This window comes from Adiantum capillus-veneris, chromosome 24 (assembly GCF_014529385.1).
Source record: "Adiantum capillus-veneris isolate H3 chromosome 24, ASM1452938v2, whole genome shotgun sequence".
Lineage (NCBI taxonomy): Eukaryota > Viridiplantae > Streptophyta > Polypodiopsida > Polypodiales > Pteridaceae > Adiantum > Adiantum capillus-veneris.
Window position 1 is genome coordinate 136,070,898 of NC_140954.1, and position 26,018 is coordinate 136,096,915.

Below are 26,018 nucleotides of genomic sequence, written 5' to 3' on the forward strand. Positions count from 1 at the left end.
TGCGGTGACACCCCGTACGCGAAATCACAAAGGGACCAATGCCCTCACACTTTAGATGATCACGCACGGGGTGGCGGAGTGACAAGCTGTAAACAGAGGCACGCATTGCATGTTACATGGTAAACTCCGACATAGTGTCACACATTGGATGTGGACATAGTGGCACACATTGCGGTACACATGGTAAACTCCTACTTGTGGACATTGTGGAACACATTGCGGTGACACCCTGTACGCGAAATGACAAAGGGTTTAATGTCCTCACTCTTACGAAGATCGCGCACGGGGTGACGGTCAAAGCGCTCGAAGGATCGGGTTTTCGAAGCGCGAGAACCGGGTAAAACCTCCTTCAAAATGCGCTTAATTTGGGTTTTGAGGAGATTCGTGGGCTTATATAGGACGCTATGCGCAAGTCCCTAGGCGCATACTAGCTATTGGGCACACACTTTGAGGTGGAAACCGCTTTGCACACCCCCCGAGGCGGCGTTTTTGGCCATAAAAACAACCTACCCAACCCGTTTTTTTTGCTTATTTTCATTCACAAGGCTTCTAAATAAAGCCTCCAACCCTCCAAGCGGCACCCCGCGACACCCCGTGCGCGATTTTAGGAGCTGTCGACCTCTTCTTTGCAATAGGAAATCGCGTAGCTGACTTTCTCTTAACCCTCACAGCTCGCATAGAAAGTGACAAACTTAGCATGTGACACAATTTTATGTAATTCTTTTTTGCTTGCTTAGATTTACAACTTGCATACTTGTTTATAAACCATTATTAGTTTTTTCTATTATGAAGGAAGGGTGGTTTATTTATATATTTCTTAATGTCTTGATGGACTTCTCTTTTCTCTTTTTCAGCTGAACATTTGTGGATTGTCATAATGGATACAGAGGATATACAAGACACCGTTGATGACAGGCTGATGTCTTTTCTTTACAAAGTTAATGAACTTACAAGATTTCAAAGTGTCAAAGAGATTTTTAATGCTGCCTTTGATCTTCAAGCACTTGTGGATGGCTTCTCCACACAAATTAGTGACTTGAAAGAGATATATATAGCATTGATCAGAGATCATAGGCTTGACAATCTTGTTCATTTTGTTGATATATGCAAGCAGGTAGCTTGTCAAGGACAGGTATTGCAAAGAAGTGGTCAAGCTTTCATCCAGACTGGCAAAAGATCATAAAGCCTTGCAAATTTCATGGTAATATGCATTGCCAGTTGGTAGATTATGACCTTGGACTTATCATTTTCTTCAGTGTACTCCCAACACCAGAGGGCAAAGAGATTCCAAAGCAGATTTCTCAGGCTGAGGAGGACCAGGAGGAAGAGGAGATAGAGATGGAGTTCCATGAAGAGGAAGAGAAACTACAAAGCACTGAGATGCTGGACATTGCAAAATTTAAAGCAGAAAACATCACTAAAGTGGAGAATGTTGACATTGAGGATGAAGATGTTGATCCTCTGCATTGCACAACAACATTTCCCACATACAAAGTTAACAAAAAGGAATATGTTTTGCTGAATGACATTCAACATCTTTTTGATCTAAGGGAAGATTATGCTTTGGCAGTTTTGGCTGAGTGGGGATCTAATGACATAGGATTTATTGATTACTCACCTTGCCCCTTAGCAGTCTTGGACACAGAGGCATAAAATTTTATTGACAGCTCAAGTGTTGGAAAGCATGTGCAGGACATTGTTCTGAGATATGAGCAACAGGGTGTACCTTCTGAAGAGGAGTTCAATGAGATCCAGAAAAGGCTTAAAATAGAGCATATGGGAGAGGAAAAGACCAGAGATTATGAAGTAAGGCCAACTAGATCCATTGATATATGGGAACCTGCCTTGTTTGAGGAGGATAAGTCTCCTAAGGTATGTTAATAACCATTTTGCTTTGTCTTATTAATGTGCTGAACAATTAACAAAGAAATATTTTTGCAGATTGAAATACTGGACACAGACAAATTCCTTGGTAGGGGGAAGGGTTCCAGACCCTTAAAATTAGGAAGGACACAGAGCTTGGGACACTTTATTGGAAAGCTCAACAAAGAGACTGTCATTATATTCCATAAAAAGTTTACAAGAGAACCATTGCTACCAATGCTTGCAATTAAAGCACTTGCAAAGGTTGTTGGTTCATATCAGCTTCCTCCAGGGTTAGAGAAGTTAATATTGGTGGAAAAGGAGGAAGCCATCAGAATTTTTGGATTCTTCCCTGGCCTTACTGGCTCTAGAGCTGGTTATTTTGCAACAATGGAATCCTATGTGCTTGCCCACTCTGGGGACCTCAAGAGACAAATGATAGGCTACAATAAGCAGAAGTTTCTGAAGTTTAGGGGTGAAGTTGATGTACCTTCATCACAAAACTGACTTTGCTCAAACCTGTACTTTGGCCCACTTTCTACCTTGTCTCTCTCTTGTAGCTAGCCATTGTAGAATTTTTCATTTGCAGATGAACTATTATATGAATTTTTTCTTTTTTGTTTGTTCCTGTGTAAGGCATTTGCTAAATCTGAGTTCAGTAGTGCTTTCTTTGTCATTTTTGATCTGGTTCTATGCCATATTTGTCTATAGAACCATTGGAAAACCTCAAGCAAGCTGTTTGCCTTCAGTGCACCTCCCCCATGTCTTGTATGCTTGAAAAACTTGGTTCTTGCTTGATAATGGGATTTCTCCATGCCTTGTGTAGACCATATGGACAGGGAGCCCCATCTCTTTACAAACCAGGGAGTGTGATTGTAAATTATATGCTGGCAAAGTAAAAGTGTGTCAATAATTAGTAAGTATGAGATTAATCATATGCTGCCAAACTAAAAGTATGTACATATTAAAAAGGTAAGAAAATAAATAAAAAACTTACCATGTAATGTGTGAATTCCTGATCCCAAGCATCTTTCATTGCACTTCTGAAGTTATTGAGCACTTTCTTGAAATTTGGCATATCATTTTTGCCCCAGGATGTCTTATCACAGTAGGAAAATACTTTGTCTAGTGATTCCCATACCTTTGCTTTTTTATTTCTTGATATACCTTCAAGACCATGATCTTTGATGGCATTGTGGAGAGCTTTCCACTGGTTATACTTCACATTGGATGAACCCTTCTTGGCATTTACCTTTCCTAGTTTTCCATGAAACCCTAGGAAAGCTCTGGCCTTCACACCACCAACAGATACCTTTTTAGGCACATTGTTTCCATTTGAAGACCTCTTCAGGTCTGTTTCAATCTTAACCTTACCAGTGTGAAGGCCAATTTCTAATAAAACCCTTTCAATACATTTGATTGCAGCATCTCTAGCTGCTTTTGGCTGTAACTTCCAGGCAAACCCCACATACAGATGTACAATTTTCTCCACAATTGTGCAAAGAGCATGCAGAGTGCATATGTGGACATTAGCAAGTGGAATATTTAAAACTGCTTTGAAGTTTGGATCTTGAGTATGCCTATTGGGTGCTTTGTTCCAATTTGCAGGATTACATTCTTTTGCTGATGCCATACAATACAGACAAGGGCTCTTTGCCATAGCTCCTTTGGAGACATTGTACATACATTTAAGGGTTTTAAGGTCTCCTCCCATGTGCCATTCCACCTTGTAACTTCCAAACCCTTCTATTTCAAGCTCTTCCCCTAATTCTTGTGCATTAATGACTTCGGGTATGGTTGTTTGATGGAAAACCCAATCCAAAACATCAAAGTCTTCACTCTCTACTTCAAAAGCACCTAGCCACCAGACATTCTTCTCTGATTGCACGCTGAAGTACTTGGTATCCTTCGGTTTCAATGCTCTGTTCATTAAAGTTATGGAAATCCTCTCAATTTTTCTGTTCTTAACAATCTCGCATTCATCAAGCTTTATCACAAAACTGACAACACCATTTGCTTCTGTATGCTCCAGCTCATAGAATCTGATCATTTCCTTCTGAAGTGTCTTCAAGTCAAGGAAAATATTATTGAACTCGTGAAATTGAAGATCCCTCTTTTTACCATGATAGGTACCATGAATGTGGTGAGGCTCACCCAACATCTCCATTATCCTCTCATTGATCTTTTTCCTTGCCTGCTGCACAATGGATGGCTTTGGAAGCAAAGAGGACTTGACTTTACATTGCTTTAACCTCGACTTCATATTTTTGAACAGCTTGCTATAACCATCTCTGCTAATGCCTACCTTATCCATAGTATATTTCACATCCTCCTTGTCCAAGCAAGAGCTCTGCAAAAAACCCTCAATGCACTGCTCCTTTGCCTTTTTAAACTTCTTCTCTGTGAAAATATTTTTGGCAACCTTGGGAGGTAAAACATCACAATAATGTTTAGCTGCCATTTCCATGTTTGATGCAGAGTTTGGTTGTAGCAAAGTCCTAAATCAAAAGGTACAAAATTAACTGATTATTGATCTTGTCCAAATGACACCAACAAAATAAACAAACAATGATCAACTAAATTAAAGTTAACTGAATATTAATCATTTAATAAAGAACAATAGCATAATAACAACCTAATAAAAAGATTAACAACCTAACATAAGCATAATAATATGGAGCAGAATCATAATACAACTTAACAAAGAAAAGTAACCTAAGCATATTAACAAAGAATAGTAGCAACTTAACAATATAAAATAAGCATGTATACCTTGCTGCTCTGATTCTCCTGCTGCAACCTCCTCCTCCACGTCTCAAGGCTTCAATGTTCTTTAACTTCTTTCCTCTTTGTCTGTTTCCTAACATTGTATTCTTTCTTCTAGCTTGTTTGAGCTAAGTTTGTAGCTTTTCGTTGCTCTCTTTACATTCCTCAAGCTATTGTTTAAGAGTATTTATCATTTCTTTGGTCAAATGATCTTCTAACTTAAGAATATCTCTCTTTGCCGCAAGACTCTGTGTATAACCCAGCAACCCTCTTTGACCATCACCCACAAATTTTATCAAAGATGAACAATTTGAGAATGGGGGAGTGCTCTTTGTCATTGGGTCCACTGGATACAATCTTCCATCAGTCCAGAGATCAATGTGTTTTTTTTTATCTTGCCGCATTGCTTCAAATATGGACGAGGACACCTCTGCACATTTGTTTCTCTTGCGCACTGGACAATATTCTTCATTTAGCTCAATGTGTAGATGGTATAAGCTTCTCTTCTCCATGGAAGTCTATTAACAGTATTTGTCAGAGATAGTACTATAGGGAAAAGCTCTGCAGATACGAGGAAGAAGACGACACAGAAAAGGTTTGTTTCAGCTTTTGGAAATTTTGAATTTTGGGCGAGAACTGACGTTTTCGTTAGTTTTGGAGGGAGTATTTTTTAGAATACTAAAGATCCTAGAAAGATTTGACAATGACATATTTCGGTGGAGGTAAAAAGGACACAAACTCACCTTTTTACAAACATTTCACTATTTTTAAATAAAGTATATATTCTCTCTCTACATATTCTTTCAGGGCACAAAAGTGACCTCAAAATTCCCCTAATGATAGCTCAAGTGGATTTGGAAATACCACTTCCTATTACAATCGGATTAATTGAGCAATCAGTTATGTATCAATTACTAGCTGGTAGGCTATACAAAAGAAACTGAGATGGAATATTGCTCTTATGCATTAATCTTGAAGAGAAAAACAAATACCTAAGTCAAGCACATATTACCATAGTGGGACTTCACTTTGCGGAAGACCAAATTTTGCAAAGGATCTTGAGACTTGGAGTATTCTGGCCAACTCTGAGAAGTGATGTTCGCTCTTTTGTAAAGGATTGTCCTCAATGTAAAAAACAAGCACCCATACCTCATGTAACATTGTTTCAAATGTCGCATGTTCCTAAGTGGAGTAACTATTTAGTCACTTACTTATCGAGCCGAATGTTTTCTGAGGATATGAGTAAATGTTGTCAAAGAGAAATTGAAACTAAAGCAAGAGACTATGCTCTCATTGGAAACCAATTGTATCGGAAAGGTAAGCATCAACATTTGTGTCTTTGTGCAAATGAAGACGAATATATTCCGATTATAGAACAAGCACATGTTGGATTAGCTGGAGGTCACTTTTCTAGTGAGACCATCACAAGAGAAATCTTAATGGCAGGCATATGGTGGCCAACACTATTTGCAGATGCCAAAGAGTATGTTCGAAGATGTGATGCTTGTCAACGAGCAAAGATGCCAACATGAGTAGATAGCATGCCCTTAAGACCAATGATGGAGACTAGAGCTTTTGCAAAATGGGGCATAGACTTTATTGGGCCAATATAGCCACCTGCTTATAGAACCCAAGATCAATATATTATTGTAGCTATGGACTATTTGACCAAGTGGGCCTAGGCTAAAGCAACTCAAAAGAATGATGCCATAACCACTGCCGCATTCTTATATGAGTATGCGTTCACAAGATATGGACTGCCAAGAGAAATTTTCAATGATCGGGAAACTCATTTCCTCAATGAGGTAATTGAGTATTTGCTTAATGAATTTATGGTCATCCATAACAAATCAGCTCCCTATCACCCACAATCAAATGGACAAGTTGAGCATACAAACAAAATTCTTAGCTCGGTATTGACCAAAGTGGTTTGTTCAAGAAGGACAGACTGGGAAATGAATCTCCATGCTGCTCTATGGGCTTATTGAGTTTCAATCAAAACAACTTTAAATGCTACCCCCTTTAACGTGTTTTATGGTCTTGATGCCATACTGCCAATAGAATTTCTATTGCCGAGACTAAGGGTAGCAAAGAATTTTGAGTGGACTGGACATGAGTTGTCAGAAATACTTGAAGATTTAGAGAAGCTAGATGAGAAAAGGTTAACTGTTGTAGCTCATATCTATGCACAAAAGTGGAAACAAAAACAGTTTTTTGATTCCCATCTAATTACAAAAATATTCAAAAAGGGGGACTTAGTTTTAGTCTATTCCCTTAAGCAACACATTTCCAAGTTTAAGAAAAAGGAAAATGGATTGTTTATCATTGAAGATGTATCTCCAAGTGGAGCAATTAATCTATCCACCCTAGATGGTGAACCAATGGCTAATTGGATTAGTGGATGTCATTTAAAGAAGTATAATTTGCCACTAACCAATGAATTGCTAGAACGAATGCATGCAGCTAAGCACAGGAGGAAGATAAAAAGACAGAAGGTTATTGATGAAGCCCAAGAGGAAGCTCAGCTTTGGGTACTCAAAAGAAAAGCTTCTCTCAAGAATCATCAACCTATTTCCATCAACACCCTGGAAATAGATGACCGACAATGGGAATTGCCAAAAGATGCAGTGTCAACAGATGAGGAATGGTTAGATGGAATGGACCTTGGCATCAAAGTACAAATCAACAATCATAGCATGAATACATTGGTCAATACAGGAGCTTGCGTAAATGTAGTTAGTTACTCCATGTACAAGAAAGCAACAAGTCAAGCATTGACAGCAGGAATAGCATCTATCAAAGGATGCAACAAGAACCCAACACCAACATTGGGAGTAGTCAACTTAAACGTGATAGTACATGGATGTTCATGCCCTCATCAGTTTGTACGCTTACCAGATGAACACATGAATGAGACAATGATTTTAGGATTCTCATGGATGCGGACATACAAAGCAGTACCAAATTGGGATACAAATTAGCTCAAGTTATTGCCTAAAGGTGGACAACTCATTGTTCCAATTGCACCAAGCAAGGAGGAATTGAAAGGATCTTACCAACAAAGCAAACCATGGAGCAATCAATCTTCTCCATCCTATCGACAAGCAAATGCTACACGTAGCATGCAAGGAGTCAGGCAAATTTGGGTACCAAAGGCACAGCTTAAGGACAAACCGATTCAAATCGGGCTGTCCAAAACATCGTGGACAATACCAAAGACGGTTCCAAAGGTCAAAACATAGAGACGAGCATCTTCGAGCAGGGAACTCAACACGAAATGGATTTGGCAGAAAAAAGAGCACTTATTCTGCAAACTGCAAAACCAATCAAGCACTGGAGAGTTAAGCCTCGGAAACCTCAAACACACCATTCTGACCAAGACAAACCGAGATATCAATGGCGAGAAAAATCTCGACAACAATCAAAGTGTTACCAGCAGCTCAGAAAATCATCGTGCTAAAGCATCCTGATGGCACAATCAAGCAAAGAGCACACAAGCTACAAGAATTGCTCTTTGGAAGACAACATCAACAAACCTCAACATCAGAAATCCTTGAGTTAATCACTCAAGACCCACCTCTTGCACAACATATTGGTTTGAACTACATTAATCTTTATCAGCATGGTAGATCCCAACCAAGGCTATATATAGACACGATTGTTCAACTCGTGCACACAGTCATCCCGGAGTACGCCATTTAGGAGGGGTGGAAGAGTACTAAGTGATTAAGGACAATGTTTGAAGAGGGAGGACAAAGTTTGATGTTAACGTGTGATTTTTGCAAAATTACCTAACAATGCCCTTATAATTCATCAACAGGGAAAATTTAACTGATGATATCTTCCCAATGAGTGTAAATAGTGTATATACTATCTGAAAATCATTAAAAAAAGTCCTTTTTGATTATTTTTCATCATTTTTCTCGATATTGAGACTTAAAAATGGAGATATCCAACAAAAAACAATAAAGCTATGTTTTTCACTTGATTTTATTAATTATTGGATTTTCACTTTGCTTTTTTAGTGCATTTTGTTATAATATTTGATTTTTTCAATAAACATCTCAATAATTAATAATAAATAGCAAAGGAGATCATATGGAAAAATTGAATACGCAGTGGTGATCAAAAAGACAAGGCAGACAAGCACAAAAGATTTCAGTGAAATCGGAAGATGGAAGCGGGAAGCCTAAATTAGGCTGCCAAACCTACTTTTGCAGAACTCTTGCAGAATGAGCTACAGGAACCCGATTGGGAAATTTTTTGAGTATAACTTAGATTTCATAGACTAGTAGGATTAATAGGGGAAATTGGAAAAAAAAAGGGTTCGGGAAGTCCGGGTATAGATATCCCAGGTAGGCTAAAACCACCTCATTTCCACTTGTTGCCTTTGGAGAGAGAGCTTTTCGACCTCTTTTGCGCGTCTTTTTCGGAGTCCACAGTCACCTTTTTTCAGTGCTATCTCGCATGATACATGAGGGGTAAGTTCTTTACTCATCAATGATCCATTTTGTATGGTTGGAAACTGATCTAAACCCCTAGAAAAAACCCTAGAATCCGAGCAGTGCACAAAGACCTACGACCAAAAATTGACCATAGCGGCCTTTCAACTCAACCAAATCAGATGAGATTTGAACTGTAGAATGCCCCAACATATTACAACACTTCTATATCAAGAGTTGACCATTCGGCAAGGGTGAGGGGGTCCCAAGTAGAAAAGCTAGGTTTTTGGCAGATGTCAGAATTGGGTTCTAACTCCACAAAGATCTTACCTACGAGGTCTATACACAATGTATATGATTGGTTTCGTGAAATCAATCAAGCAAAGCCCTCGAAAAGCAGAAAATGACTCAAAGGCTACAAAGCATCAAATTCGACATACGGGGTCAAACTGACTTCACATGAGCCAAAATTGGATGAGTTGCTTCACAACTATGTTGCGGACAAGTCCATAGCCTTAAAAGTGACTGACCAACTCAACAGGCAGTGTAGTCACATAAATCGGTGATTTCAGAGTCGACAAAGTACAAAGTGATGCCGACAAGACCAAACTTTACCAAATTCAATTTAGGAGTTGTTACTATGAAAACAGGGCGAGTCCTACGAAGGGCTTGAAAACGTGAAAAAGGTAGATTTGACTGAACGAGGAGAAGAGGCTAAGCCTGCCTACATTGAAAATGACCTAACAGAAGAAAAAGAAGAGCTTTTACTAAGCTTACTAAAAGAATACCGAGATATCTTCGCTTGGTCTTACAAGGATCTCAAGGGTGTTGATCCAAAAATCTGCCAACATACCATACCATTGAGAGATGATGCGAACCAAGTAGACAAAGACCATACACATACAATGAAACATTTGCAAGGAAGATCAAACAAGAGATTGAAAAACTAAAGGAAGCCGAATTCATTTATGAAATTCAACACACAGATTGGGTGTCTCTAATTGTGGTAGTACCCAAGAAGAATGGAAAATTACAAGTGTGCGTCAATCTCAAGAAAGTGAATGCATCTACTATTAGAGACAACTTTCCTCTTCCAATCATTGAGCATGTGTTAGAACGAGTTGCAGGTAAAGAAGCTTACGGCTTCTTAGATGGCTTTTTGGGATACAATCTACTTTTGGTTTACCCAAAAGATCAACATAAAACGGCTTTTGCAACAGAATGGGATATTTTTGCCTATTGGGTGCCGTTTGGGTTAACTAATGCTCCTGCCACATTTCAAAGATTATGAGCCATTCATTTAAAGAATATCTTAGGAAATTATTGGAAGTTTATATGGATGATCTATGTGTACATTCATCAATCCGGGCTGACCATTTTGAACACCTCAAAAAGGTATTCGAAAAATATAGACTTTATAGGATTTGCCTAAATCCTGAAAAGTGCACATTGATGGGCAGACAAGGATTGGGTTAGTATGAAATATGTTTTATAGTCAAGGGCTAAAATCCCTCATGGATTATGGCTGTGATTTTGATTGTGAAATCTTGGATTTCTTTTTGGGATATGGTCATGCTGCCATGTTATGTGCTAAAGTTGTTTTTGCAAGATTGGATGTCTATCACCCGGAGTTGGGTGGAGTGATCATCTATGTGATGAGATGTGGTTATGGTTTGTGGTTCTGGATTTGATCATGAATTGGTTTTGATGGTTTATAGCGGATGTGTAAGGGTAGAGACCCTATACAGTGTGATGCTCGGAGTGTTAGGAAATAAGACGTAGCTAAATAGATATTTGAGTAGATTACTTAATGGAGAGAGATAGATTTCACACACAAGAGATTATAGAGTAGAGAGAGAGAGAGAGAGAGAGAGAGAGAGAGAGAGAGAGAGAGAGAGAGAGAGAGAGAGAGAGTACACACGATATACATGGTTCACCCAATGTGGGCTACGTCCACGGGAAAGCAGCCACTCAATGGATTTGGCACTTCAAAAGAAGAAGTAGTTTATAAAGGGATTAAACCCTTAATAGAGCTCCCGCCTTGCTTCACTCTCACCACCTCACACTCACCTTGTTGCATCAACTTCACACTATGAAATGTGTGTAGAAATGGCCTCCTTTTATAGGCCTAAAGGGTTGCCCTCTTTTATGAGAGGCAGCCATGTGTAGCCGCCCTTGTGTGAATAAGTCCAAATCGGACCCTCCAATCCGCCCATGTGTGGCCGCCCTTGTGTAGACAAATCCGCTTTTGAATTCGGCCACCGGCCACCGGCCATTGACTTCCGACCACTGGCCACCGGCCATTGACTACCGGCCACCGGCCAGCCGATCGGTTGTTTTCCGACCACTTTCCGGCCATAATATTCCGGCGAGGGAAAAAAAAGTCTCGGGGGCCTCCGCCCTCGAGGCCCCTAAAGTTGCCTCTGATTCTTGTCCATGAAAATTTTGGTTTCCGGTGAGTGATTTTCCTTCACGCACGATGGCTTCTCCTCATAATGGGGGCCTTACAAATGTGCGCTTTCACCACAGAAAATTACAAGGGTAAATCAGGCTCCATACTTAACATGGAGAAGATCGTTTGTGCATATGAAAGGTGATGTTGTGATTGTACTCATGTGCTATGTTTGTCATGGCAGCATCGCTACAAGACTAGGATCACCTACATCACTTAGCCTTAGATGAAAGGTTCGACGTGTAAGGCTAGAGATCCTGTGCAGTCTGATGCTTGGAGAATATTGTTTGTGCATATTGAAGATGCTATTGTGATTGGACTCATGTGTTATGTTTATCATGGTAGAATCGCTACTGAATAGGATCACATTATCACTTAGCCTTAGATGAAAGGGTCGATGACTTGGGACTTTGTTGGATCGGGTATGTTTCCCAGGTCTTTTTTTTTTGCCCCTAGGTCTTCTTGGAATATTATAGTCAGACGACGGCCAGAAAGTGGTCGAAAAACGATTGGTCAGTTGGCCGGTTGGTCGATGGCCGCTGGTCGGAATTCAATGGCCGGTGGCTGGTGGCCGAATTCAATGGCCGGTGGTTGAATTCAAAAGCAGACTTGTGTTCCCAAGGGCGGCCATACATGGGTGGATTGGAGAGTCTGATTTGGACGTATCTACACAAGGGCGGCTACACATGGCTGCCTCTCATGAGAGAGGGTAGCCCTTTTGGCCTATAAAGGGAGGCCATGTCAACACACATTACATAGTGTGAAGTTGATGCAACAAGATGGGTGTGAGGTGGTGAGAGTGAAGCAAGGCGGGAGCTCTATTAAGGGAATAATCCCTTTGTAACCTACTTCTTGTTTGAATTACTAAAGCCATTAAGTGGCTGCTTTCCCGTGGATGTAGCCCACATGGGGTGAACCACGTATATCATGTGTACACACACACTCTCTCTCTCTACTCTATAATCTCTTGTGTGTGTAAATTATCTCTCTCCATTAAGTAACCTACTCAAATATCTGTTTAGCTACGTCATATTTCCTAACACTATTAAAAAACATTAATGGATGATTTTTTATGCATATAGTAAGGGTATGTATTGTTAATGAAAATGTTTCATTGTTTGTCCTTAGATGTGATTTATTTCTCAAATTCTATTATGGTTCAAACATGTAAGCACATCTTTCAAGCGATTGCAATAGAAGAAACTATTTAGTTCTTTTCATGAAGCTATTTATCCTCCTCTTCCACATGTGTTATGAGCATAACATTGTTCATAAGCATTGGCAATCACTATCATAAAAATGCAAGTTTGGATCAATTTTTTGCTAAATGCAAACACACTAGGTGTTATGGGCCCTAGTATTTAGCAAAGGTAGATTTGGAGAGGCATGAAAATTCATGAAATTCATAGATTATAAAGAATTCTTCACCGAAGATGCAATATCTTTATGGAAATCCGTGTGGATCTACCAATCTCCATACAAGGTCATGGCTTAGTATGGGTGCTTGTAGATAAGTTGACTAAACTTTGTAAAGTTTATTTAGTTCACTATTCAATCTATTAAGTTGACCAAGTTGGTTGTTTATAATTTGTATTGATTATATAGATTACTCAAACATATTGGGAGTAATTGGGACCCACGTTTCTAGAGGAGTGTTATAAATAGTTGGGGAGAAACAAATATGAGTATTGTCAGTCATCTAGAGATGGATAGGTAGTTTCCAAGTGTTAATAGCATGCTAGAGGATATGCTAAGAGCATATGTTAGTAAAAAGAAATCGAATTGGAAAGGTTATCTCTCTAGTTTGGAGTTTACTTACCATGATCCAAAGCATGTTGCAACTAGGTTTAGCCCTTTCATAGATTGTCAACCTTGATCACCAGTTATGGTGGTGTTGCCTACTGATTGAAAATGACAGTAAGTCAAGTACTTAATCTATGTTGATGGCTTATGTCAGCATGTCACTTTCATGGAAAGTGGATAAGAGGTATTCTTATATATTCTAGCACCTTCAAAAAGTTTGAGACTTGATTATTCATTTAGACATCTCTTAGTTGTTGTAACTCATTAGAAGTACTCATATGAGTTATAAATAAGAGTGCATATTGTGTTACATACAAGCCAGTTACACAAACAGTTCCAAATGGAGAACAATGTGGAAAATGAAGATGTTTTTCTTAGTTTCATTGAACCTCCTACTGAATCGTGTATGAGTCAGATGAACAACTGGACCCGTGAGGGGTGCCACTGTGGAAATCAATAGTGTTCTAATAAAGATATCAAAACTTTATTTTTGAGGACGAAAATGATTCTCTAAGGAGGGAGTAATGACAGACCAAGGGCTAGGACTCACATGCAATTAAGGGATCTATATATAGCAGATCAAGGGCATATATATTGGAGGGTTGGATGGAGAACTTCATGTGATTGTCCCCCGTCTCATAAGCACTCATTGACAGCATGCAAAGCAAAAGATGAACAACTGAGAGAATTTACAAATGAACTTCCAACTACAACCCTGTTAGTTCAGAAGATTCGAGTTCAGTTAGATGTAGCAAATGCCTCCCTACAGTACTCAGAGCAAAGAATAAATGATCATGCAATTTTCTTGCAGCAAATTAGAGAAAATCCCGTAGTGGCCACAATCAAAGGAACAGACAAGGTCTACAAAGCATTAGAGAAAAAGAATAAGGACCTCAAGCTGGAGCTTAAATTGGAGCAGTCTCAGCACAGAGACCTGGCTTTGATGCGGGTCCAAAGAGAAGACGAGCTATTGAAAGAAATAGCAGAACTTAAAAGAATCATCCAACTATTGAGAGAGGGACGGTTGAAAACACAAGAAGAGGCAGGCACTTCAGAGCAACCACAGATAGAGATCCCCTCAGTTTCATTCGCTGAGATGGAGACATAGCCAACCAAAGAGCTAAGTGGCAAGGAGGAGTTTCAAGTATACATTAGATATTACACATGCAATCATGTGATAAATCACCCGTCCATTGGATAATTTCCGGTTTGATACCTTGATGATCTCCCGCTTTGCAAGGGCCCAACTTTCCAAGCTTGCCGCACATGTATTCAATGCTAAAAGCAAAGGGTCATGGAAGTGAACCATAAAATGGCAAACTTTTGGTAGATGGTTTCTCATATAGTTGCTCAGAATGCATATATGTATCCATAAGACTCAAGTTACTAGTACTCTCAACCCACTTTCCTTTCAAGTTTCTCCAAAATCTTTTATATACACGTGTCTTTTCTTGAACTTGAAAAGATTAATGCTTGACTTTTCATGTTCTTCTCTTCTTTTGAATCAATGCTTTGTATACATGTAAATGATTTTGATAGTTATCTTTATCTATAGTTGCATTTCTTTGGAGCATTTTGACACTCCTTATCAAACCATCTTTTTCATGATCTACATTTGTTGATACCATGGACATGCTTTATGACAGAGCATTCTATGGCACAAGAACAAATAACCTTTCTTGAAAGCTTCCCATTTCGTTTCAATGGTGTGTCATATTGGAATTTTTTTATCCATAACTTTTGCTCAACCATTTCAATATACATTTGTACCTCATGCAAAGAGATAACTTTTCTTTACTTTGGTTGGATTTTCATGCTTAGTTATTTCTCTACATATAAGGTCAATACATAAATTTTGATGGTCTGATAGAGAGAGTCTCTACTTGCAGGCGCCAAAGCAAAAGATCTTCGGCCACACTCAAGAGAGTTGCAAGTAGTATGTGAGTGGGGACAGAGTATGTGTGTAGTGAGTGCGGGAAGAAGAAGACATATAGCATGTGGTGGAGTCCATTCTTCTCATCCACTCCTTTTATTATTCTATTAAACAAATAAGTGAATTGTGTTAGTGATGGGTTAAGTGAGTGTCTGGCTTAGTTATCATGAAACCCCAACAAACTCCCACGTGAAGGTCAACGTGGCTCAAGTGGCTTATATATGTATAGAACTCTACAATTGTGGAGCATGCATGTGGATTCACCCTACACCCATCATCTCAATGCAATGTACAAACCGCTATGAGGTGAAGCTCTTTGTAAGAGCATCTCCAGGGTTATCATTCGTACGGACCTTGATTAACTCAATGTTTTTGTTAGCAATATATCTTGTATCACATGATACTTGACCTCTATGTGTTTCGACTTTGAGTGAAACATGGGGATCTTGGCTAACATTATAGAAAATTGAGTATCACAATGTAGCATTGGACACTAATGAATGCATAGATCCTCCACTAAATGAGCTAACCATACAACGTCCTTTGCTAGCACTAGAAACTGCAATATACTTTGCCTCTATGGTGGAAGATGAAGTGCAATCCCAAAGACATGACCTCCACAAAACAATTGCTCTAGCAACATTAATATACAGCTAAATGAGGATTTTTATTTTTTATACAACCTGCATAATTTGCATCCATGTAACTTACTATGGACACATCGCTATTCCCAAAGATTAAGCACTTGCTCATTGTACCCTTAAAGTATTTCAAATTGTGCTTCATTTCCATAAATATATTGGGGTGTATGACAAACGCATTTCATTGTACCCTTAAAGTATTTCAAATTGTGCTTCATTGCAGGATTTGCCATAAATATATTGGGGTGTATGACAAACGCACCACCAACTAGTGGAAACCCCCTTTACTTTGGAAGTCTATACTTTGACATCATCGATTATGTCATTGGATGCTCTCTCCCTACTCCATATAAAAAGCCTAAGCTACGCACTTTGTATCATGCATTTGCCCCATCATTTGAACTACTTTGTATCCACTATTTTCATTTAGTTTATCATTAATTAAATCCATGTTTTTCTATTTCCATTAGTGTTAAGCTCTCTCTCTCTCTCTCTCTCTCTCTCTCTTACTCCTAGTTTACTTACTAACTATGCCATAAATGGTCCACTCTCATTTCTGCCATAACCCAATTTCCTTTCATGTGGTATCAGAGCCGATGGTTCAATTACTAAGCCTATAAATCTCTCTAAGCTAAACCAAGCGATTCCTCTTCTTGCTCATCTTGGTTGCATGATCAATACCCCTTTGCACTTTGTATTGATTATACTCAACATACTTTTCATCTCTCTTTAGCATTATTTGTGCTATTTAATAAGCCTTTTGATGCTTGCACTTAGTTAGTTGCATTTGCAATTAGGATTAATAACATAACAAAGCCTCATTTTGGCATCATTTTGGTTCATGTTGGAGATAGTCCTCTTTCACAGCTCTTGGATGAGCTTTTAATTACCAAAAATTTGAGGTTGTTAACACATTCTAATATCTCACTAGGATTAGGTGTGTGGCAGAGAGTTTGCTTGTTGAGCACGTAGGTCTTCTCCCTATTGGTAGAAAAAGTTCCTTTTTTGAAAGATATGATGAAACTGAGCCCACAAACATGGCCCTTAGAACATGAACTTTTTATGCATAAAAGATGTTTGACCAGCAACTAAACATGATATCAAAATCCAATTTTAACAATGTATAACCATGCATAAGTGATGCACTATGATTGCAGCTCACCCCCTAGCACATAGAGCTAGTTTTGACCTAGAATGGAAAAAAGTAATTTATTTACACATGCACATCACATGACATCATCCCATCAAGATAATCATGATGAAAAACAACCAAGTCACTTTGATGAACCATATAAGCAAAGTCACTTTGATCAACCATATACCATAACATCACACATATGCGAAAAAAAACTTTTTGATATTTTCAAGTGCAGGTATAACGTGCAAATGAAAGTAAACCAATACATCAATCTCAGCTCCATAATATAGATTAACACCTTATCACATCACTTTGTCCATATGAGACTCATGTAACAAACGGTAACACCGAAAGAAAGCCGCCTTATTCATCGTACGATTCAGGATGACTAACCATATATCCCCATATAAGTTTATGAGTATCAAACACATGAAATAAACTCATCAAAACAAACCATAAAACATATATAAATATTTCATCCAACTCACAACGTCATATGATACTCCCCCTACATTATGGCTTCTACGCTAGGTGTATGTTTTTACCTTCTCACAATATGCTGGCGTTTGAGGGAGCATTCTACACAAGATTCTTCACTTGGAGAACGAAAATATTTGGGCTAGTGATCAGCAACCTAACATCACGGTTTGCAAGCTACTCAACAATGGAGCTCAAAAACAGAGTCACTATGTAGTTCTTGCAAGTGCCAGATAAAGAGAAGAAAATCAGATACCAAAAGGCACTAAATGCGCTTAAAGACCGACTCGCCAGCCATCAACCTGAAGACTACTTCATCCCATAAAGCTGTGTCAAGGGACGACACATGCGAGGAGGGGGGGAATGTTAGCAAAAAGCTCACACGGATACCACGGATACCACTTTTGGAGCTCTCATTATAAAAACACTTATTATTTTTGATAATTTGGAAATATTGTAACTCCTATTTTTTGGATAAACCTTGTAATTGATGAGCCGGGGCTGCACGCTTCCAGATTGTATCAACCTGTCATTGTCTATCTTTAGTTAGAGCTCCCAAATTATTAGTTGTGACCACCAAAAATCTTGGCTAAGGTATAAAAGCCAATTTTTGTAAGTTTTGGATAATGAAATACAGAGCGGGAGCTAACGACACTCACTTCTCTCCTTCTTGTGCTTCCTACTCCCTCCCCGATTGTCACATTGCAGTTGCGTTTGTTGCATTGCAACCGCAGGTAAGAGCTCTACGCATTGACGTAAACACTTCACGATATTTCGTAGCTTTTGGCGTCGCTGACCCGCAGCCTAATTTCATCATAAGTAGGAATTTACACTTCAAAATAAATAACTAAGCATAGGTGGGATATTGGGGCATCATTGCTAAGCATTTAGGTGCATTTTGGGTCGAAAAGGACTAGGTCAAAAATCCATTGTTGTTAATAATTGCAATTTTGACACTTGACCTAAAGTGGGGCTTGAGACCATAAGCATTTGTGCTTAGGTCTTATAAACATGTCTTAGAAGTTTTCTTACATTTGGATGTCATTTGATGCTGTAACGGGTGTGATTTGTTTGCTGATGAGCAATTGGCTTTTGATGATTTTAGTCACTTGAGTGTAGCTTGAGTTAGATGCGAGTTGTTAGTTGTCACTCTGAGATATTGACAACCTCTTGTAGCCGCTATGCACTAGTTGAGTCAGCTTCGTCCCATGACTTGACAATTTAATCGTGGTTCTCGCTAAAACTTCAATAAGATAGGATAGTGAGGTTAGACACACGTCCCACATCCTTCAAACCAAAGATTAAACACATCATTTAGAACATTTTCTCTTAGAGCGTCATGTGAAAATTTCGCACGAGCAAAGATTTATAATCAAAATACCGCTTGTTGTCCACTGCATGGCAAAATTTTTGGACCCTAGGCTAAACATGAATGGATCCAAAACCAAGGTTATGCTTGTAAAGACCCTCAATGATGAAAAGCCATGCATTGTATACAACAATGAGCAATTTGAAGTGGTAGATAGCTTCAAGTACCTTGGCATTGAGGTTCCATTCAATCATAGATGGAAGGACTATGCAATGCGTTGCTTGGAAGCCGGAAAGAGGGCTTATTATGCATTTGAGAACATGTGCAATTATTGAGAGATCAAGTGTTAGGCTCTCAAAAAGTATCTCTTTGACACATTGGTGACATCGGTGCTTCTTTATGGAGTGGAGGTGTGGGGTGGTAGCATCGGGAAGTCTACTTGGAAAGTGTTTGAGAATGTCCAAAAGAGTTTTCTCACCAACTTTCTCCAAGTCAAGTCACAAACACCCTACATGCTCTTACTCCTTGAGTCTGGATCACTTTGCATTAAGGTCTTGGGCATGCAAAGGGTTGTGGAGTACATGCTTAAGACACAACGTAGCCCTTTGTATTGACTTCCTAGAATCGCATATGAAGCAAGTCAAAAGGTCCAAAAGACATGCAAGAGCGAAATACTAAGTTCGGGCTGGATGCTTGACATCAAGAAATGGTTTGGAAGATGGGATGCATGTCACTTGGTCAAGGATGTGTCGATCGACTACCAAGTTAATGAGGCCTTCTTACAACGCCAATGTATCATGGCTTGGGAGAAATCTAGAGATTCTCGCTTCAGCCATTACACCACACACATGGCCCAAAAATACAAACCTCTCTTCTTCTTCGAACACGTTAACCGAACCCATTCCTACATCCTTGAGCCAATCCCATTGAGTGCGATCCGCACCATTGACTCCATTCATCTTAGCTCCCATTCTCTATGTTGTGAGATAGGACGTTGGGGCACTGGCGAGGAGTCTCATCGACTTTGCACCTTATGCCCTCATCAAGTGTGAGAGAGTGAGTACCACACACTACTTCTCTCTCTCTCTCTCTCTCTCTCTCTCTCTATCTCTCTCTCTCTCTCTCTCTCTCTCTCTCTCTCTCTCTCTCTCTCCCTCCCTCCCTCTCTCTCTCTCTCTCTCTCTCTCTCTCTCTCTCTCTCTCTCTCTCTCTCTCTCTCATGTGAAGTTGCTACATGAACTCATCGCAGGCGCATACGCCATTTGTTTTCCCAACTGGATGAGGCTCCACGATCTGCAGGAGTAGAAGGAGCACAACCATGGACGTCATCTTGAAAAAAATCATGTGCAGCAACTAGATGTTGCAAAAATCCGAAGCTGGACTTGTGCACCCACCTCCCCTCCCCCCCCCCCTCTCTCTTCCTCTGTGTGCAGATTTTCATTTCCAACGCTATATTTCTCTTTGTGTTTTGAGTGCTTGCCCTCCTAGTCCAAGCATGGTTCTCCCATCATGCAATCTTGCAGTAAGAGTAATGCAGTCGAGCTCGAAGGATGATGAGGAGCACTCGTGCACCCACGAAGAGAGAGAGAGAGAGAGAGAGAGAGAGAGAGAGAGAGAGAGAGAGAGAGAGAGAGAGAGAGAGAGAGAGAGAGAGAGAGAGAGAGAGAGAGAGAGAGAGAGAGAGAGAGAGAGAGAGAGAGAGAGAGAGAGAGATTGTCATGGACCTAGGTTGAGCAAGGTCTCCAAGGCTCTTTATCAACTTCCCTTCCAACCCATGAATCCCCAAAAAACAGTCCGCATTAATGCGAACTGCTTTTTGGGGATTCATGTTTTGGAAGGGAAGCTTGGTAAGGAGCCTTAGAGGATATAAAATATTAACGCGGACTGCTTTTTGGGGATTCATGGGTTGGAAGGGAAGCTTGGTAAGGAGCCTTAGAGGATATAAAATATCATGAATTATTTAAAAAATGAATTTGGTTTGAAGCTTGAAGGCGGGGTTGGGGGTTTGGCCAAAAAGAACCGGTAGAAGAGGGCCCTGCCATGCTCCGCATTCATTGTCATGTACCTAGCATACTATCCAAATTCCACCTTGATGGGATATCCGAGCAGGGCCACCACGCTCTCCTCATCCCTACCATGCTCCGCATCCATTGTCACATACCTAGCATACTGCCCAAACTCCCCCTTGATCAGCTATCCCAACAGGGACAGAAAGCACCGATAGAAGAGGGCCATTGTCACGTACTTAGCATATTGCCCAAACTCCACCTTGATGGGCTATCCGAGCAGGGCCACCACCCTCTCATCCCTGCTACCCAATGTTTCTTACTGCTACACCACCTCCTAATGGTCCTCCATTGTAGCCCCTTGTGCTCTCCCACACTGCAAAAGGCGTGTATGCATGTCCATCAACCATTCAACCCCCGTTATTTCGCTCTAAAATCCTCAGCAAAAGGAAGAGATGCGTGCCTGCATACATGCACATATTTATATATATATTTAGACATGAAGTTTTGTGTGTGTCTTGCAAGTTTGTTCTCTCAAGGTAGTGTGTGTGCATGTACATGTATGTGCACATGCATGTGTAGACAATTTTACACACCCTTCTAGAATTGCTTGTTATAACCTATGTGCTCCATCACATCTCAAGTTTCAGTTTGCAGCTTGATTAAGTGTCATGATTCAGAGACAAATTTACCTCTTCCACAACATTGGTGGCACTTTAGTAGTGGCAATCCGTATCTTTGAAGCTAGTCTAATAGCAGCTTTAGTACATATTTCAGTGACAATTGTTGTGAGGGGTACTATCTCGATACTATTGCAATGGTGAGCAGGGCTAGTTGTCATCAAGGGAATGGACTTTCCCATGTAGCAAAAGGTAGTAGCTTCAAGTGATCATACACCTGAGCAGGTGCATGCATGTGCAAACACACATACGCATGTAGACACGCATGGGTGCGGGTGCATTTAGGCATGCATGGACCCCCACACCCATAGACACACAACTTGAATCCCATGACCCCATGAATAACACTATTGTCATTTGACATGACTTTTGCAATCTGTGTTGCCTTTGATTTAATGTCAAAGTACTCAACATCTTGGTATAATACTATCATCAATAGTCTGAATCTCAATCGATAGACTTGTTGCTCTGCCATGTACATCCAACTTGTGGTTTCTAGCAGTGCCATCAAAATCTTTGTTTAGTCATCCTAGTTATCCCCATAAGAGCAGATCATCCCAGAGACACCTCTCTCTCTCTCTCTCTCCCTCTCTCTCTCTCTCACACACACACACACACACACACACACACACACACACACACACACACACACACACACACACACACACACATGCACTTGCACTTGCACGCACACACATGCAAGGGTCATAGTTTAGCACATTATTATATGGGTCATGACAAAAAGTAAGGTGATATCTTTGATGGAGGAGATGAACCAGATGATATATATATATGTATATGTATATATATATATATATATATATATATATATATATATATAATATATATATGGGGATGGTCTAGTCTAGGAGATGATTTAAAATATTGGGGATCTAGTTTTGCAAAGCGGTTCACGATATAGGGTGACTCCTCCCCCTAAGAGTTGAGGGGCCTTGGTTAGTGACGTCATCTTCCTATTTGTAACAAAAAACCACTATACACATTTCACATTTATTTTCCATCCATAGTTGCCCTTTGGAGTAGATAATATGGACCTTAGCTTGCTTTTCACCAATCTCATCATTGCACACTCCTACACCAAGTGGTCACAATGCTTTGTATGCTTTTTTCTATGTCACACATAATTCAATGATGACCTTGTAAAGGGAGCATTCTTACAATTTCCTCTTTCAAGAACTCATCATATAATGCATGTTTATCTTTTCTCTTTTCCTTTCTCTTGTGTGTGTGTGTGTGGAGGATGGGTAAAAGACTAGTGCATGTTTATGTTTTGATAAGTGTGTGTTTGAGGTGCTCTCTCTCTCTCTCTCTCTCTCTCATATCAATCAAATAAAATTTGATTACATACACGAATATCATTGAAACATGCATGTTTACATTTTGAGAAGCATGCGTTTGAGGTGCTGTGTGTGTGTGTGTGTGTGTGTTTATGTGTGTGTGTGTGTGTGTGTGTGTGTGTGTGTGTGTGTGTGGAGTCTTACCAAACGGTGAGCAAACATTCTCGAGCAAAGAAAAAACCGAGCTACTTTCTCACAAACATTGAGCTTTGTTATAAGCAGCATCTCATGTGGCATTCTATCAGTATTGCAGTCACAAAATATTTTATTTGAGTTTTTTGGGTTTTTTTCCCTTGGAGAATTCATAAAAATAGAGTTAAATTGTAAAAAATGCCGATTAAGGGGAAAACTTTCCTAGGCTAGAATCTACCATAAAGGGAAATTTGTATGATTTTCCCTGGGAACATTGATGCCAACTCTCTAGACCAATCAAGTGGATGGATCTACTTCCATACCAAAATAGTTCTTTTTACCAATTATGACTGTTATAGCAACAATCAAGTGGATGGATCCACTTCCATACCAGAATATAAAAACCTTAAATTATACCATAAGAGACGTCTCCAAAAGACATTAGAACTACCATGGAATCTAACCATGACCCCAAACCACCTATCCTACCATGAAGCTCTCGGCTTTCTATAGTACAAAGTCGCAACAACGTAAAAAATTCCTCATTATTTGCATGAGCCTAGACACGGGTTCTTTATCATCACTCCACATCTCTGACTTGTCTTCATTCCCATGAAGATATTGCCAGGTGCCCTTCTCCCGCTTCTTCAAAATAATGTTAATCCGAGTAGGCCTAACAATGACATTACATTTCTCAGGTACGATAGCTTTACACAGACACAACACAACCACACGATAATCACCCAGGCGATAGTACTTGCCATCAATATTATGGACCTTCAACTCCAAGGATCTTGCCTTAAAATCCACATCAACGTCAATTTTCTCCTTGGAGGCCCCCTTGAAGAGAGAAATCTAGATTTTTTACTTTTCAACATCCTGATCCTAGCTAAAACTAGACAAGCTTTGTAATGAGTTCATGATCTTTGACTTTTTGAGGTGTGAAGTAATGTGGCCTTCCCTTGATATTGCACAGACAAGGCTGCTACCATTTCTAATGTCTATATCTGAGAGGATATAAGACTCTACACATGAGTTCCCCAACGACGTTGTGTAGCTTGGTCAAGCTGAGCTTTGAGCTCTACCAAGTTCTCTAAAATATCGGTAGCCATTGTAAGCTCCACAAGTCTCTCTCTCTCTCTCTCTCTCTCTCTCTCTCTCTCTCTCTCTCTCTCTCTCTCTCTCTCTCTCTCTCTCTCTCTCTAAAAAAAACTATTGAAAACAGTCCGCGCTGGCGCGAACTGGTTTTAGTAGTTTCTCTCTCTCTCTCTCTCTCTCTCTCTCTCTCTCTCCGCGTCGGCATAGGACAAGAAGGGCGGACACACTGGAGCTCTTGAGCGCAGAGCCCAAAGATGCGGACAGCTGCTTGATGCAGCCGCAGGCGGTGACACGGTCTGCCCTCACACCCTTGGTGAGGGAGTACAATGACTTTACCCTGCCACAGCACGTCGATGTCGATGAATGCGTCGATGTGGTTCCTATAAGGTAGCCTGCACATGAAAACAGTTTGCTTTGCACTATCCTGCACGAGATTGCCGCCTCCTCCTTCTTGGCAAGACTGCCTGCCACCACCAAACATTTCCAAAAAAATATTCATGCACAGATGACAACAGGTACAACACTCTCAACCTTAGAGCATATATCAAGCAGTTGAACTAAATAAACCCTTGACTAGCTATAGCTGTTGAAGCCAATCACACAATTGCATTTGCAGCACTTGCAATCCTTGGCCACAAGTCTGTGCACTCCTTACCAATAGGACCAGTAATTGCAGATGCTTTCATCTCGCCCTTAGGGTTTACTAGTATGGCAGCTCAATTTTGAGAAAATAGTGAATTAGAGGGAAAGATCCGTTCTCTCTTTAGAATTTTTTGCTAGGGGTGCACGTGTCCTCTCTTTATTGGTAGTGCAGGCAGCACCCTCTCGTGCCCTCCCACAAACTTCTCAGACACGTGGTTTTGCAACAAAATGAGCGAGGGCAAGCCTCCTCTCTCGTTGCAAGACCACAGAGGCTGCGTGTATGTGTGAGAGACGCTTTGCTGAACAGCATCTCTCTCTCTCTCTCTCTCTCTCTCTCAACAGTGCAGTGCTTTTGGCACCTTGGTAGTGCTGTAGAGTTGAAAAGGAGCGAGCCAAAAACTCACAAGCCCCATATCTTCTCCTTGCAGACCGCCCATGCAAAGATTCCTCGAACAAGCTCTTGTTTGCCTTGCTTCAATCTTGCCATCAGAAAGAGGAATCTTTGCACGTCTTCATGGCATAGAGGCTCTGTTCTTCAAGTTGAAGGGGAGCAAGGGAAGTGCAAGAAGGCCGTGGGGGAAGGAGGTGGACACGCGTGCACTCGCGACAGTCAAGTCTGGGAGTTTTTTGGTGGGATGGGAGTCCGGGAATAAAGGGGAGGAATTGACTTTCTTTTTGAGTGAGCTAGTATGATGGCAAGCATAAATTTCTTACGGAGATCAGGCTCCTTTCTTAACAGTGGACATCACCATGTCTCCCACATGCCCTTGACGGAGATAATGTACAGGTTCTTGGCTCCTTTGTTGTCTGCATAGTTGCAACTGCTCCTATAGGAAGACCCACGAATTGAGCTGGGTGGCAAGCACACTCTGTTGCACAAACTTGTTTCCTGACGACCCTCTGCGCCCTCGCTTCGACATGGTCGCTGTGGCACCAGAAAGAACAAGAGACTCTCTCTCTCTCTCTCTACCAAAAGATTTTTTTCTCTCTACCAAAAGCTTAAAAAAAAGCTGCTGAAAGCGTGGACTGGTTTCAACAACTTTTTTTTAGATCTTTTGGTGTAGAGAGAGAGAGAGAGAGAGAGAGAGAGAGAGAGAGAGAGAGAGAGAGAGAGAGAGAGAGAGAGAGAGAGAGAGAGAGAGAACTTTCCCTCTGCGCCCTCGCTCTGCCATGGTCGCTGCGGCACCAGAAAGAAAAAGAGAGTCGACGACCCTCCGCGCCCTCGCTTCAACATGGTCGCTGCGGCACCAGAAAGAATTCTCTCTCTCTCTCTCTCTA

At 40.4% G+C, this 26,018-nt stretch overlaps 2 pseudogenes; both read right to left on the reverse strand.

The window, feature by feature from the left end:
* Positions 1–23,507: 23,507 nt before the first annotated feature.
* LOC147427209 (uncharacterized) lies at positions 23,508–24,112 on the reverse strand (annotated as a pseudogene).
* A 582-nt stretch (positions 24,113–24,694) lies between these two features.
* Positions 24,695–25,660, reverse strand: LOC147427210 (large ribosomal subunit protein uL14x/uL14z/uL14y pseudogene; annotated as a pseudogene).
* Positions 25,661–26,018: the final 358 nt, after the last annotated feature.